The 17,852-nt window shown below is 37.7% G+C and overlaps 1 long non-coding RNA gene across 1 annotated transcript; it reads left to right on the top strand.

Annotated features, from left to right (window-relative positions):
* Nucleotides 1-9,730: 9,730 nt before the first annotated feature.
* LOC145721779 (uncharacterized) lies at nucleotides 9,731-17,744 on the top strand. The gene is made up of 5 exons (XR_014145678.1): nucleotides 9,731-9,837; nucleotides 12,489-12,672; nucleotides 13,683-13,823; nucleotides 16,497-16,619; nucleotides 17,632-17,744. It is a non-coding gene; the product is annotated as an uncharacterized LOC145721779 (long non-coding RNA).
* Nucleotides 17,745-17,852: the final 108 nt, after the last annotated feature.

The raw sequence follows: 17,852 nt of genomic DNA, 5'->3' as shown, positions 1-17,852 counted from the left end.
ATAGGGGGATGCCACAGGATTGTGAGATTTATCTCCAGGAGCTCCACCAGGTTCCCATAGTGCGTACCAGAGAGAAACCCTGCTGGGTTACTGGCACAGGGAGGAGAAGTGGAATCATTTTGAAATAGCCAAAGAACTCTGTCCTTGCTAACAAAGCCTGCCCTTGGGGGAAACCTGTTAGCTGTTGGCTAACCTGCTAGACTATTATCAGAGCCTAACTGACCTGGGGAAGGGAAATACCCAACTCCACCCGTTAGCCATCCTCTTTCACACAAAGGGAGCAAAAACCTGAGAAACACTTGTGAAGTTCACAATCCAGAGGCATAGGCTCACTAAAAGACTGAGACACAATCATAAGACTGTAGAATGCTTCCCTCCCCCACCCCCCACATTACCAAAGGCTGATTTACCATGCCTGGCAATCAAGAAAAAATTACAAAGCATATCAAAAGGTAAAATAACATAATTTGAAGAGCTAGAGCAAACATCAGAAACAGACATGGCAGGAATGTTGTAATTTTCAGATAGGGAATTTAAAGTAACTATGATTAATATGCTAAGGGCTATAATGAATAAAGTAGATAGCATGCAAGAACTGAGGGGCAATGTAAACAGAGAGATGGAAATCCTAAGAAAGAACCAAAAAGAAATGCTAGAGATGAAAACACTGTAACAGAAATGAAGAATACCTTTGATGGGCTTATTAGCAGACTGGACACATTTGAGGAGAGAATCTCTGAGTTTGAGGATATCTCAATAGAATCCTCAAAAACCAAAAAGCAAAGAGAATAAAGACCAACAAACAACCAAAACAGAATAGCCAAGGACTGTGGGACAACTACAAAAGGTGTAATATACACATAATGAGAATGCCAGAAGGAGAAAAAAGGGAGAAAGGAACAGAAGAAATATTTTAAACAATAATGACTGAGAATTTCCCCAAATTAAATGTCAGATATCAAACCAGAGATCCAGGAAGTTCAGAAAACACCAAGCAGAATGAATATCAAAAAACCACTATATTTTGACACATCATTTTCAAATTACAGAAAATCAAAGATAAAGAATAATTGTGAAAGAAGCCAGAGGAAAAAAAATCTTACCTACAGAGGAGCTAAGATAAGAAATACATCTGACTTCTCCTAAGAAACCATGCAAGCAAGAAGAGAATGGCAAAGGGGCGCCTGGGTGGCTCAGATGGTTAAGCGTCTGCCTTCGGCTCAGGTCATGATCCTGGAGTCCCGGGATCGAGTCCCGCATCGGGCTCCCTGCTCGGCGGGGAGTCTGCTTCTCCTCCCTCTGACCCTCCTCCCTCTCCAGCTCTCTGTCTCTCGTTCTTTCTCTCAAATAAATAAATAAAATCTTTAAAAAAAAAAAAAAAGAAGAGAATGGCATGAAATATTTAAAATGTTGAGAGAGGGCACCTGGGTGGCTCAGTCAGTTGAGTTTCCAACTCTTGATTTCAGCTCAGGTCATGATCTTGGGGTCATGAGATTGAGCCCTGCATCAGCCTTTGCACTCAGCACATTGTCTGCTTGAGATTCTCCTCTCCCTCTGCCCCTCCCCCTGCTCATGTACACTCTCCCTCCCTTTAAATAAATAAATAAAATCTTTAAAAAAAAAGTTGAGACAAAAAAACCACCAACCTAGAATTCTGTACCCTGCAAAATTATCCTTCAAAAGGCTAAGGAGAAATAAAGACTTTCTCAAATAAACAAAAATCCAGAGAATTTGTTGCCAGTAGACCTGCCGTGCAAGAAATTTTCAAAGAAGTTTTTGGAGAGAAGGAAAATAACATAGATCAGAAACTCAGATATACATAAAGAAAAAAAGAGAGTATCAAAGAAGTAAAAAGTGAAGGTAAAATAAAAACTTTTATTTTCTTATTCCTAATTGATCTAAGAGACAACAGTTTGTTTAAAATAACAACAGCAATAATGTGTTCAATTATATGTATTACGCATACATATACACATATATTTATGTATACTTGTATACATATATGTATTATGGACATATATATATATTTATCCTCATATATGAGTGAAATGAATAGCAGGTACAAGGGATGAGAGGAAGGAATTAGGATTGTTTTGTTATTATAAGGTACTCACATTACCCATGATGTGGTATAGTGTTATTTGAAAGTGGACATGGATTGATGTTGTAAATGTATATTGCAAACTCTAGGACAATGATTAAAAAAAGTAAAAAGTATAATGGATTTGCTAGGAAAGGAGAAAAAATGAAATTATATGAAATCCTCAATTAAAAGCATAAAAGCCAGAAAAGGAATGGAAGACAAAAATAGGAACAAAGACTTAGGACAACAAGTAGAAAACAGTAATGCTTATGGCAGATATTAATTCAACTATATCCGTAGTTACTTTGAATGTCACTGGTCTAAATGCAACAAATAAAAAAGAGACTGTTATAGTGGATCGAAACCAAGAACCAATTATATATTGTCTATGAGAAACCCACTTTAAATATGAAGACACACATAGATGAAAAGTAAATGGATAGAGAAAAATACACCATGCTAACACCAATCAAAAGAAAGCAGGCACAGCTATGTTAATTTCATACAGACCAGACTTCAAAGTAAGGAAAGTTATCAGGGAAAAAGAAGGGCATTACATAATGTTGAATGGGTCAACTCTCCAAGAAGATGTAACAATTCTTAAGGTGTATGCATCTAACAGCACAGCATGAAACTGCATGAGGCAAAAACTGATAAAACAGAAAGAAGACATAGATGAGTCCACTATCATAGTTGGAGATGCCAATATCCTTTTCTCAGAAACAGGCAGATCTGGTAGGCAGGAAATCAGGAAGAATACAGCTAAACTCAGCCACACCATCAATCAGCTGAATATAATTGCCATCTATAGACTATTTCATCCATAGAATGGATGTACATTATTCTCAAAGTCATATGGATCATTCACCAAGGTAGACCACATTTCAGGCCACAAAATACCGCTTAATAAATTCAAAAGAATAGAATTCTACAATATCTGCTCTCAGCTCACAATTTCGGGAATTAAACTAGACATTGATAACAAAAGATAACTGGAAAACCATAAAATACATGGACATTAAACAACACACTTCTAAATAACATGAGCAAAGGAAAAAAAATTTCAAGACAAATTTTAATATATTTTGAACTAAATGAAAATGAAAATACAACTTATCAAAATTTGTGAGATATAATGCTTAGAGGAAAATTTATAGCATTGAATACATATATTAGAAAAGGAGAGAGATCTAAAATCAATCACCTAAGTTTCTACCTTAGGAAGCTAGAAAAGGCAGAGAAAAATAAAAAGTAGAAGAAAAGAAATAATAAGAATTAGAGCAGAAATCAAAGAGATTGAAAACAAAATCAATAGAGAAAATCAATGAAACTAAAAGCTAGTTCTTTGAAAAGATCAATAAAGTTGATAAGCCTCTAGCCAGGCTAACTAAGAAAAAAGGAGGGGACACAAATTACTAACATCAAAATGAGAGAAGAACAACACTGCAGACTCTATGGAAGTTAAAAGGATAATAAAGGAATATTATGAACAACTCTATGCTCATAAATTTAATAACCTAGATGAAATGAATGAATTCCTTGAAAGATGCAAGAGGAAGTAGATGGCCTGAATAGGCCTATCTATATCCATTAAATAAATAAATAATATTAATAACCTTCTAAAAGAGAAAGCATCAGGCCCAGATGGGTTCCCTGGTAAATTCTATCAAATAGGTTAGGAAGAAATTTAGCCAATTTTCTACCATCTCTTGCAGAGGATATAAAAAGAGGGAATGCTTCCTCACTCATTCTATGAGGTCAGCATTACACTAATACCAAAACCAGACAAAGGCATTATAAGAAAGGAAAACTACAGGCCAATATATCTCATGAACATAGACGTAAAAATCCTCAACAAAACATTAGTAAATAGAACCCAAAAAAGTATAAAAAGAATTGTATACCACAGCCAAGTGGGATTTATTCCAGGTATGCAAAGCTGGTTTAACATTCAAAATCAATTAATGTAATCTAGCACATCAACAGACTAAAAATGAAAAATTGCATGATCATATCAATAGATGCGGAAAAAGCATTTGACAAAATCCAACACCCATTCATAATAAAAATTCTCAGTAAAGTAGGAATAGAAGGAAACTTTCTCAACTTGATAAAATCTGCAAAAAATTTACAGCTAACATTATACTTAATACTGAGAAACTTGAAGGTTTCCCACTAAAATCAGGTACCAGGCAAAAATGTCCCCTCTCAGTACTCTTTTTCAACATCGAACTGGAAGTCCTTGCTAATGCAATATGGCAAGAAAAGGAAATAAAAGTTACGCATATTGGGAAATACATCTATTCACAGATGACATGATCATCTATGTAGAAAATCTGTAAGAATCAACAAAAAAAATCTCTTGGAAGTAACAAGCAATTATAGAAAGGATACAAGGTTAATATATAAAAAGTTAGTTTCTTTCCTATATACCAGCAATGAGTAAGTGGAATTTGAAATGAAAAAACATAATACCATTCATATTAGCACCCCCCAAAATGAAATACTTAAGTATAAACCTAACAAAATATACACAAGATCTTTATGAAGAAAACTAAAAAATTCTCATGAATAAGATGTAAAAATAAGTAAATGGAGAGATATTCCATGTTCACAGATAGGAAGACCCAATATTGTCAAGATGTCAATTCTTCCCAACTCAATCCCAATCAAAACTCCAGAAGGTTATTTTATAGATGTCAACAAACCATTTCTATATTTTATATGGAGAGGTAAAAGACCCAGAAGAGCCAATACAATATTGGAGAAGAACAAAGTTGAAGGACTATGGTACCTGACTTCAAGACTTACTATACAGTTACAGTAATCAAGACAGTGTGGTGTTGGGACGCTGGGTGGCTCAGTCGGTTAAGCATCTGCCTCCAGCTCAGGTCATGATCCTCCTGGGATCGAGTCCCGCGTCAGGCCCCCTGCTCAGTGGGGAGCCTGCTTCTCCCTCTGCTTGTTTTCCCCATGCTTGGGCAGGCTCTCTCTCTCTCTGATAAATAAATAAATAAAATCTTAAAAAAAAAAGACAGTGTGGTGTTGGTGAAAGAAAAATAGTTCAATGGAACAGAATAGAGAGCCCAGAAATAGATTCACATAAATATAGTCAATGATTTTCACAAAGGAGCCAAGGTAATACAATGGAGCTAAGATATTATTTTTAACAAGATTCTGGAATAACCAGACATTTACATGTAAAAAAATCTGTCTAGGCCTTACACCCTTCACAAAAATTAATTCAAAATGGATCATAGACCTAAATGTAAAACACAAAAGCATAAAACTCCTAGGAGATAACATAGGAGAAAACCTAGATGACTTTGGGTATGGTGATGCCTTTTTAGATACAACACCAAAGACATGATCCATAAAGAAAAGTTGATAAGTTATACTTCATTAAAATTAAAAACGTCTGCCTTGTGAAAAACAACATCAAGAGAATTAGTGGATAAGTCACAGACTAGGAGAAAATATTTGCAAAATACACACCTGATAAAGGACTGTTACCTAAAATATACAAAGAACTCTTAAAACTCAACAATGAGAAAACAGCTCAATTTAAAAAATGGGACCATAACGAACACCTCACCAGAGAAGATATACAGATAGCAAAAAGGAATATGAAAAGATGCTCCACATCATATTTTATCAGGGAAATGCAAATTAAAACAACGAGATACTACTATATACCTATTAGATGGCCAAAATCTGGAACACTGACAACACCAAATGCTGGTGGAGATGTGAAGCGACAGGAATTCTCACTTATTGCTGGTGGGAATGCAAAATGGAGTTACATTGGAAGACAGTTTGGCATTTTCTCACAAAACAAAACATATTCTTGGGGCGCCTGGGTGGCTCATTCAGTTAAGCGTCTGACTCTTGATTCTGGCTCTGGTCATGATCTCAGGGTGGTGAGATCAAGCCCTGTGTCGGGCTCTGTGCTGGGCATGGAGCCTGCTTAAGTTTCTCTCTCTTCCCTCCTCCCCCTCCTGCTCGCATGCATTTGCACGTGCTCTCTCTCTCTCTAAAACAAAACAAAACAAAACAAAACAAAACAAAACAAAAATGTACTCTTACCATATGATCCAGCAATTACTCTTCTGATATCTACCCAAAGGGTTTGAAAACTTCTGTCTACACAATAACACCCATGTGAATATTTATAGCAGCTGCATTCATAATTGTCAAAATTTGGAAGCAAACAAGATGCTCTTCAATAGGTGAATGGATAATCGGTGGTACATCCAGACAACAGAATATTATTCAGACCAAAAAGAACGAGTTATCAAGCCATGAAAAAACATGGAGGAACCTTAAATTCATATTACTAAGTGAAAAAAAGTCAATCTGAGAAGGCTACATACCGTATGATTCCAAGTATATGATGTTCTGGAAAAGGCAAACTATGGAAATAATAAAAAAGATCAGTGGCTGCCTGAAATGCAGATAGTGGGGAGGGATGAATAGGCAGAGCACGGAGGAATTTTAGGGCAGTAAAAATATTCTCTATGATAGTACAATGATGAATATATAGTTGTTATAAATTTGTCCAAACTCACTGTACAACACCAAGAGTGAACCCTTAGTTTAACTATGGACTCTGAGTGACTGTGATGTGTCAATGTAAGTTCAACTTTGGTAAAAAATTGTACTATTCTGGTAACTGATATTGATAATGAGGGAGGCTATGTATGTGTGGGGGCAGGTGGTATATGGGAAATCTTGGTAACTTCATCTCAATTAATTGGAAACTTAAAGAGTGACCATATCCCAGGGCTTGGACATTAGCTTTGCCAAGGAGAGAGGGGCAGGAATTAATATTTAAGATCTCAAGCTGTCCCAAGCTGTGCTAGGTAGGGTTTTTACAAACATTTTCTCAGTCTATTAGTTATTTTTTACCTTTACCACTTGAATTTTACTGTGACTAAGTCACATTCACAGTAAGTAGCAGAACAGGGTTACAAAATTTAACCCTTTTCCTCACGCTATGGTGAGCCTGGATTCCCAGCAGTATTGCCTCATTGATCCATTTGTTATTCTTTCAAAGAACACTTATCAAGGCCTGTGGTAGAAGTGACTGGGTTCCCCTTAATATCTGCTCTCCTCTTGTTTTTCCTTAATCATTGAATTCTTAGGGTTCAGATGAGCAACATGACTTCCAAGAGTAAAAACCTCTCTTGCAGCCAGCAGTGGTCATGTGTCTAAATCCTGGCCAGTGGCATGCAAAAGGGAGTTCTTAAAGGCCAGGGGGTACATTACATCCATCTTTCATCCGACTCTGTCCCTTTCTGCTGTCTGGATTGAAGATAAGATAGCGGGAGCTTGAGTGGTGGCTAGAGCCACCAGGGAAGCCATGTGCTGAAGAAGATGGAGCAGCAAGGCAGAAGGTGCCTGGGTCTGACCTTGGAATGATCATACCAACCCTGGATTGCTCATATTCAGTCTTCTTTTATTTGAGAGAGCAATACTATTCTCTCAAGTTTAAGCCACTCTTATACTGGGCTTTATCTTACATGCAATCAAACCTCATATAGTTTGTAACACGAAGCCCCAAGGTTCATAAATGTTCTTGCTAAATAAAGCTACTTAGCTCATATTCCCTTTCTTAAGATTCATATTAACTGTCAGAATGTTTCCTTATTTAGCTATTTGAAAGATCTCAATAATTGTCTTGGACATTAACACAAAATTAACACCATAATCATTAATTGCAGCATTTTACTCTTGTGATAAAACATTCATCTATATTTCCACTATGAAAAGAGATATCTTTTCAACAAGGACTATTGAGATATTAACAATAAATGCAACTGAGATGACTGGAGTTTATTCACACTAAGAATAAATTAATAAAAGAGACATAAAAGAAAGGCATAATTTATCAATCTTGGTGAAAACTATGTGAAGACGTGTCAACAGAAGTGGGGAGGTCTGTAATCTAGAAAAGAACTTAAGATGGCCCATGTCTGAGCTCACAAGAGAGAAGGCTGTCACTGAAGTATAGTTTTTTGTTTTTTGGTAGAACAATGCAAGCCTCAGAATTAGGTAATAATGGCCATCAAGACCATTCGACTAACTCTTTTCACTTTGCTTCTGAACTCACTAAGAAACTAGCTATTATATGACTTAAGAGGGAGATAGAGAAGGGAGGATTCACCCAAGGGTCTATGAGGTTTTACTAGAGCAGCCAGCTGTCCCCTTCTCTCTCATCTCAATCGACTCTGGTAGAATTCACTTAAAAAAAAAAAAATACAGTTGCTTTTGTTAAGAACATCCATAAATCAACATCTGTTTTAAAATTATTTATTATTAGATTAATTTTAAAACACAAAATAACTCTGAAAATTCAGTTATCTAACACAAAACCCAAAAAGTCATTCCGTTAATAAATATTTTGATGATATACTTAATGATTTGACTACTATGATGTTAAAATACAAAGATACCCTATAATTTTACAGTTGGAAAGATGAGCTAATAATATTCCCTTGTAAGAGAGGATCCCAGGGTGTTTTTTTTCATTGACCATTACCTGGATTAGTGATTCCCAGCCTCAAAGACACAGCTGTATCCTTGTGCTTTAAAAATCATGATGTCTAGGCTGCACTAATTAAATCAGAATCTCTAGGGACAAAACCTAGACATCAGTATTTTTTTAAAGATTTATTTATTTTGGAGAGAGAAAGCATGCAAGAGGGAGGGGCAGAGGGAGAGAGAAATCCTAAGTAGACTCCCTGCTGAGCATGGAGCCTAACTGGGGCTCCATCCCAGGACCCCAAGATCATGACCTAAGCCAAAAACAAGAGCGGGAGGCATAACTGACTGAGCCACCCAGGCGCCCTCCCCCCCCTTGATTTTTCAATGCTACATGGATGATTCCAAAGTTCAGCCAAGACTGAGAGTCACTGAACTGGATTTTGGGGCTAATGTTTGAGATCATTGAGTTGTTTCAAACTGACAGTTTTGTTTGCTTTTGTTTGTTTTTGTGGACTGTTGACATTATTTTTGTTTTACAATTTTAGAGTTGTCATGAAAATGAAAGACAGCTTACTCATATGGTAAGCAGAAGCAAGAAGTATTAAAAGCTTCACATTCTTTCTTCTTTGTAAGCCAGGGCACATCTAAAGACAGACTTTAACACTGACACACGTCCAAGAAAGACTCAGATGTAGATACACTTAGAAAAGGAGAGTTTACTTGCAAAGGTGAAAAGAGTCAGACTGAAGAACTGGTTTGCCAAATACAAGTACTTAAAGGAAAAACAAAACAAAACAAAACCCTGCACAACTGTCAGAGTTACAAGATGACACAGTCTGTTCGAAACAGTAAATTTCTCAGATGATTATCATGCTTACAAAGGTCGTGACCTATTGATACCCGCAAGGCAAATATTCGGGCTAAAATTGTTTTGAGGGGATTCCAGGTTAATACTCAAGGCGTTACTATTTTGGGAATCGGAACGAGTCAGGATGACTCTGCAGTTTTGGCGTTATCTCCCGCGAATTTCAGTCATACTGGAAGCAGGCAAGGCGTCAGATTTGGCTTTAACAAACCTGTCAATTCTCTAACTCTACCCTGAGAAGAGAGGCACACCGTACCTGCCCTTCTGCGCACGCTCCGCCCGGACGCCAGGGGGCGGGGCGAGGGCACGCGGGGACTTGTGGGAAAGCTCGGGAAGGTGGGGCCCGGCGTGAGACGCTGCGGGCCTGGGGTAGCGGCCCTGTGGGCAGTAACGGCCTAGCGAGGTGAGCCGGCTTTACGTTTATCGCCGGTTGCAGTAGCCGACGAGGCTTTGGGGGTGGTCTGGCGCAAAGAGGGCGTGCGGCCGTGGGTCCCGGGGGAGGCGGAGGGCAGGAAGGCGTGAGGGCGGGCGGCGAGGGCGCGGCGGCGCGGTGGTGTCCAGGGTAGCGGCGTCCCGGGCGAGCGTTCCGGAAGGGGCTCGCCCTGCGTCCCCGGGTATGGAAGATCTGCTCTGCCGACTGTCCCTCCACCCCGGCTTTCCGGGGTGTTGGGCCGATTTGCGGTGATCCGATAGCAGATCCACCCTCCCTGGAGAACTGCGGGGGGGCCCGCCCCCTCTCGGCGTGGGTGTGCTGTGTTCGCCGGGATACTGAGTGTGAAAGCGATAGCCCCCAGCATTGGAAGTTTCTGGTTCCCTGCTCGGACTCCAGCCCCGTAGCAGGTTCCGTGGGAGCAGTTGTATCCGTGGGAGCAGTTGTATCTGCGGGAGCAGCGGAGGTGATGAGTGAAATGGAAAAGGGTTTCGACTTTTGCAGCATCGCAGTGGCTTGCTGCGCTTTTATTCCTATTTTTGAGCCCCCAGCAAAGCAGTATACTGGTTTCGTTTTTTAAAAACGAGATATACGCATGTGATCAAACTTGGGCGCTGCCTGAAAAAAAGGTTAAACTTAGTTTAGGTTACAAGGCCAGGCTAGGGGTCAGAAGATCTATCTGCATTTGCAACCATTAGAAAAATGATTTTTCTAATCTGCTCTGTCTCCCATGCTACTCCCCCACTCCTCTTAAGCGTTGAATCCCCTCCCACCCTTTTGCGGACTTTGCCCCATCTCTCATCCTTTTTCCTAGATTTCTTTTACCTTGATTCTCTTCGTCGTCTTCTACCAGACTATACTCGTGAGCAGTCTTAGATTATTAAAGACAGAATTACGCTAATCCCCATATAATCTCATTTACTCAGCAGCTCATTTTATTTCTATCCTTTCCTTAAATCTCATTGAAACTCTCAATAAATCTTTATATGACTAAATACAATGCATGTTCTTTCCCCTTATGCCACCTTTGTGTCTTTAGGCACTGCCAACCTCTGTCACCTTGAACTCTTTCTTGAAAATTCTCTCCTGTGACAGTACTCTCCAAGTTTTCCTCCCAGCTCTCTAGATGTTGCTCCCTAGTTTTTCCTATATTGGTATCTCCTTCTCAGCTTGTTCCCTAAATAGTAGTGTTTTGCAGGCTCCACCCCCTGCCCACCCAACCCAGTAGTCACAGTGATTAAGCAGGTCCAAATTCGGATTGTAACTTCCACCTTTAAGCTAGTGACACTCAAATTTATAAACTTATACTACCTACTGGATATGTCATCCTCATGTCCCATAAGCACCCGATTCAGCATATCCCAAGCTGAAATATTTGTTTTTCTTCTTGTCCTCCAATCCTGAAATGTCTTTTCCTTTCCTTTTTTAAGATTTAAAAAAAATTTTTTTAAGTCATCTCTACACCCATCGTGGGGCTCGAACTCATAACCCCAAAATCAAGAGTGGCACGTTCCACCGACTGAGCCAGCCAGGTGCCCCCCCTCTTTTCCTTTTAAAATTGTGATCCTGACTCACATGGCACTGCGAATTTCACCAGGCTACCAAACCGGAAATCTAAGACACTGGTTAGATCCTTCTCTGCTCCCAGCTCCTCAGTTCAATCAGTCATCAGGTACTTTTTATTTTACCTCCATGATACTTTCATAGCTTTCAGACCTCATGGCCTGGCATTTTGAGATCTTTCCCATAGCCACCTCATCCTTCTCTTCCATCATTCTCTTTCTTAGTCCTTTGGTCTGCTTGCCCGCTCCTCCATGGTTAATCATTTTGGCTGGCCTCTTTGAAATGTGGCTAGTTATAGCACCTCTGGGGACTCTTTCCTTGAACCCACCACCCTACCCACCATCTGATTTATGCCTGTCCTTTGCGGTCAGTCCCACAGCATCTGTATGTGCCTCTAGCACAGTTCTCAACCAGGAATTATTATGCTGTCTAGGTGATATTTGACAATGTTTGGAGACATTTTTGATTGTCACAGTCTGGAGGGGAGGGAGAATACTGCTCTGTAGTTGGAAGAGGCCAGGGATGTTACCCGCCATTTTACAATGCATAGGACAGACCTTCTACCACAAAGAGATATCTGTCCCAAAATGTCAATAACTCCAAGGTTGAAAGACCCTGCCAGCATAATATTTTGTGGCTCTCGATACTTGATTATTTTGTTTCCTTCTCCATTAGACCTGGGACCTTGTCTTACTTGTTTTTATAGGACCTGTCACATAGCAGAAGTTCAATAAATTTTGAAAAGGAGTAAAGGAGATAATTAGGATTAATTTATAAATGGGAGACGAGCAGAGTCTGCTACCAAGGGGTACTTGCTAATTTCAGTGATTTCCCCCTCATTGCCTTTTATTCATAATGCATTTCAGTGATGCCCAGACTTGTCTGTTTTTCATTTCATTCAGCAAACATTGATTCATTTAAAAAATAATATATTGATGTTTTCTTTCTTCAGCATACTTTAGGCTCTCCTCTGTGTGTGTATTTTTGCCATTTATGAAGTGGTAAAAACTCATTGATAGCTATGCTTCAAAAACAAACCAAATCTGCTTAATTCTTGTCAGAAATTGGTTGGTCAAAACTCTGCAGGACATAATGACTTCGACAAATAAAGCAATTGAATTACAACTACAAGTGAAACAAAATGCAGAAGAATTACAGGACTTTATGAGGGATTTAGAAAACTGGGAAAAGGATATTAAACAGAAGGATATGGAACTAAGAAGACAGAATGGTGTTCCTGAAGAGGTAAATTTCTTAATTAAATCCTACTTTAGCATCCAGCAAAACTATTTGATTTAAAATAAAGCACAGCCTTTTAAAATGTTTTGTGAAAATACTGAAATTGAAGTGATTTGCTGCCTGTCAACATTTTGAAAAATTCTGCTTTTTAAATCTTTGTAGTACTTATATTAACTCTATTAAGACATTTTAAGGCTTAGCCAATAGTTAGGGAAAGGAAGACCATGTGATAATTCTTAAGGTAAATGAATAGCATTTTCGATGTTTAGGGGGGTGTGTGTTTGTGTGTGTGTGTATATATATATAATACAGATCATATATAATTATGTATTTAATAATATCTTAACATATAGTATTGGCATAAAATACAGATTACTTATGTAGGTTCAACCAAACGTTTTTCTTAAGACTGTGCATTTAAATATGGATAACTTTTTCATACTAATGATGTGCAGGCAGTTCAGTTTGCTGTTGTACTATTGCTAATTCATTGTAGTAAGGCTGAAGATCAGGCAGTTTTGTTGAAGTGTGAATTTAGGATTGCAAATTAAATGTATAATTAAAATTTCTAGATAATACTTGTGACTAAACAGTATTCAGCATTTGTCAAAGAATGAATTAAACTTTTCAAGCATGAATTGTTGTAAGTGAAGATGGCAAATTGGTATTTTTAAGCACTTAAAAAATAAAAAGTACTTTTTTTTTTTTTTTAAAGATTTTATTTATTTAATTGAAAGAGAGAGACACAGCAAGAGAGGGAACGCAAGCAGGGGGAATGGGAGAGGGAGAAGCAGGCTTCCCGCGGAGCGGGGAGCCTGATGCGGGGCTCGATCCCAGGACCCTGGGATCATGACTTGAGCCGAAGGCAGACGCTTAACAACTGAGCTGCCCAGGCGCCCTAAAAGTACTTCTTACTTGAAAATATAATTTAGTGAGAATTTTAAACATTGGTAGTTATACAAAAAAGTAATAGAGCAGTGCTCAAACATCATGTGTTTATTTTTTCCCATCCCTAGAATTTACCTCCTATTCGAAATGGGAATTTTAGGAAAAAGAAGAAAGGCAAACCTAAAGAGTCTTCTAAAAAAACCAAAGATGAAAACACAAAAAACAGGATAAAATCTTATGATTATGAGGCATGGGCAAAACTTGATGTGGTAAGTTAATCTACTTATATGCTTCTTAGTATTTGAATAAGATTGTCTTGGAGTTAGCTAAGAGTAATGGGTTAAATGAAAATGTAAAGTATCTTACCCTTGTGTCTTTCACTTATAGATTATTTTGTGTGAATCCAACTTTAATTACAATTCTTTTCAATTAACTAGATTATTTTTTCTCCTGCAGCCCTCTTTCAGTGAGTAGTGGCTAAAACAGCCAGGATTCTTTTCTTTTTTTCGATTTTTTCTTTCTTTTTTTTTTTTTTGCAAAAATAGTACGTAGAGGTCCAGCGTACTCCCCACCCAGTTTACCCCAGTAATTCCTTAATTATAGTACAGTATCAAAAACAGGAAATCGATATGGTACAATGTATATATATATATATCACATAGATTTAGGTAATCACCATTTAGAATTCAAAAATACTGCATCCCCATCCCATCTTCTTTTCTTCCCTCTACCCCCATAAATAACCACTCTTCTGATTTTTAGATTTATTATTTTATTGGCTCTTTTCTATTTAACATTTTTATTTGAGGTTATACATACAGTAAAGTGCAAACATCTTAAGTGTACAGCTTCCTGAATATTTGCTCCTGTATATACCTGAAAAACCACCATCCACATCAAGATACAAGACCTTTTCAGCATCCCAGAAGCCTTCCTTTTCAGTTGATTACCTCCCAGAGGTAGCCACTATTGTGATCTTTAATATTATAGATCCGTTTTGCCAGTTTTGGAATTTCATATAAATGTATCATACAGTATACACTCTTTTGTGTTTGGCTTTGTTTGCTAGCATTGTCTGAGATTGATCCATATTATCAGTAACAGTAATTTTTTTCCTTGCTGATCAGAATTCCATTGTGTGAATATATCACAATTTGTATATCCATTCTCCTATTGACATACCTTTGGGTTGTTTCCAGTTTGGGGCTATTATGAACAAGCCTGCTATGAACATTCTTGTATGTGTCTTTTTATGGATCTAAGCACCTGGGAGGGAATTTGCAGGTCATACTTTATATATACATTTAGTTTTAGAAGACACGGCTCAATAGTTTTCCAAATTACTTGTATTTTTCTTAATGAAACCAAGGCCAATTGACTGAAGATAGAGCTGGCACTACCAATTAAATAGTTTGCCATCTGCTTCAGTATTGTCCTGATGTAGGGAAAGTATAATTTTAGGTCTTGGATTTATTGCTGTGGGAAATGATGCTTTCTGAACATGATATTTTCTCTGCTGAGTATTATATAGTCTACTTTCATTTTTTGTGATCTTATCCCTCATTATATAGCTTTTTCCTTTTCATAAGGTGGTATCTTCTTATACTGCTTTTTCCTGAAAGCCATCATCCTCAGATCATTTCTGAGAGAGGTGCTTTCTATACAGTCATTTATTCATTCAGCAGATACTGATTGAACTCATGCTTTGTGTGGCCGATGCCATCATGATGTACTGCATTGCTTGACGTCAATTTAGGGTATCTATACAAGATGTAGGTGTTTACTTACCGTTCCACTCTAGTTGAGATCTGAGCAGCTGCTTTAGTGTTCTGCTGCTGGTGGTGGTCTCCACTTGCAAGCATAGCAGCGTTGGATAATCTTGGCTCTTTAATGTTGGTAGGCTGGTGGTATTTGTAGAATCTTCATGCTAAAACACGTAGCTGAGTTTTAGTCTATCTTTTAATGTTCATTCAGTGAAACTAAGCATAGATTTTATTTTATTTTTTAATTTGTCAATGATTTGGGGCTTTTTGACATAAAATAGTATGATATTAAATGCAAAAAAGATTTTATATAATTAAAATTTTTGTTTAAATGAGCTTTAATGAACTCTTTAACGCTTACTGGTTTTAAAATCTCTTACTAAAAACCATTCTTTTATCATATATGATAAATATGATTAAAAAATCCTGATGAGGTTTATGAGATGATTTATTACCATGAAAGGAATGTGTGATCCAAAAGAGATTGGGAATTGTTGGACTAGTATATTATGTATTTTCTTTGGTAGGGTCGGCTGTATTTTTGGAATTCACTGAGACTATAACATAGTCATTGAGAGCGCTTCAGAGCAGGCAGATTTGCCTCGATTCAAATCCTGACTTGGCCACTCATTAGCCAGGTGATCTTGAGTTAACAAACCCCTGTGTCTTGATTCATTCCTTCCAGTAAAAAACATGGGGAATCATACTTACCTCATACGTTTTTGTGAGGATTAGGAGTTAATGTGCTTTGCAGGCAGTTTTTCATGTTTTGAGAATAAGGAAGAAAAAAGGCATTTAGTAAAAACCCTTCCTTGGTTGTTAGTTATTTATTACATTAGTTTGGGGTTATTTCCAAACTTGCCTTATGTCAAGCCATAAATACCTCACTACTAATAGTTTTGTGATTTAGGGGTGATTTGTAGACTCTGTTGACTTAGCTTATTTAATGAGTTCAGAGCTAGATTCTTTTAAGTGGTTTGGATCTTGGTTTTCTAAACAGGGGTACATTTTTCTCTGGAGAGAATCCTAACAATGAGAGGTTATTTGGATTGAGAGCAACCTTAGGCCTTCAGGCCCTTAGATCATTACAACCTAAGTTGAGTGTACTTTTTTTTTTTTAATGTCTTCTTTATTTTAATGGTCATGTAATTATGAGCACTGTTCTACTTATAATTTCAGGACAGTATCCTTGATGAGCTTGATAAAGAAGAGAGTATCCATGATTCTGTGTCTCAAGAATCAGAGTCAGAAGAAGATGGGATTCATGTAGATTCACAAAAGGCTCTTGCTCTAAAAGAAAAGGTATTTTTCTTTAGGTTAGCATTAGTTTCCTTCATGTAAGCAGGATATGTAGAAAATCATGTGGATCCCAGTATTTCTTCAATGTAGTTTTGGGCGGGGGGGTGTTCAGACTTTAACGTATCCATATCAAGAGGCAGTATAGCTTGTTGGTTAGGAGTTTATGTCTGAAGCCAGATTGTACGGGTTCAGATCCTGTGACAAGTTCTTTAATTACCTGTACCTCAGTTTTCTTTTTTTAAAGATTTTATTTATTTATTCATGAGAGACAGAGAGAGAGACAGAGGCAGAGGGAGAAGCAGGCTCCCCGTGGAGCAGGGAGCCCGATGCGGGACTCGATCCCAGGACCCTGGAATCATGACCTGAGCCGAAGGCAGACGCTTAACCGAATGAGCCACCCAGGCGTCCCTGTACCTCAGTTTTCTTAACTGTAAAAATAAGATTAATATTATTACTAAACCTTAATGGGTTGTTATGAATATTAAATGAATTATTATATGTAAAATGCGTGGACTGTACAGAGACTCCTTTTAGGGTTTTTTGTAGTAGACTAAAGTAACTTAAAATCAGAGTGTGAATCTTGACATGAACATTAAATTCCACCCTTCCATATCACAGGTCATCTCTGGTTACCTTTTGGAATGTTAAACATCCCTCTTCAGAAAGCCTCATTATAAAACTAACTATATTGCTTTTCAAAAAGGTGGAACTCTTTTCAGATTAAACTTCATCTTGATGTCTTTCTTTTGTTACATTTCTGTGGGTATTGTCAATCAAAAGTACCTAATTCTACGTATGTTAACTCGTTTTTCTACCAAGGCTTTTTTGGCTTGTGCTCATACAATGACTATCTAGTGAATTTCAGCATTTGTTGAAAGACCATTTTGCTTAATTTTTTTTCTTTCCTGTTAACCTTGAACACAGAGCTAATGAGTTAGAAAAAGATGCATAATATTGAAAGAAAATGGTTCTGCAATTCTCTGCCAGTATATATCTGACTCATATGCTTTTTCAGGGCAATAAATACTTCAAACAAGGAAAATATGATGAAGCAATTGAATGCTACACCAAAGGCATGGATGCTGATCCATATAATCCTGTGTTGCCAACAAACAGAGCATCAGCATACTTTAGGTTGAAAAAGTAAGGGATTCCCATAATGTGTGTGACTATTTTATATGTGTATGGAGGCTGATTTTTTTTTTTTATGTTAATGTTAGTCAGCATACAGTACGT

This window comes from Leptonychotes weddellii, chromosome 5 (assembly GCF_054177405.1).
Source record: "Leptonychotes weddellii isolate Sample4059 chromosome 5, ASM5417740v2, whole genome shotgun sequence".
In the NCBI taxonomy this organism is placed as follows: domain Eukaryota; kingdom Metazoa; phylum Chordata; class Mammalia; order Carnivora; family Phocidae; genus Leptonychotes; species Leptonychotes weddellii.
The sequence above is the reverse complement of the archived record's forward strand: the minus strand, read 5'-3'. Positions and strand labels throughout refer to the sequence as shown.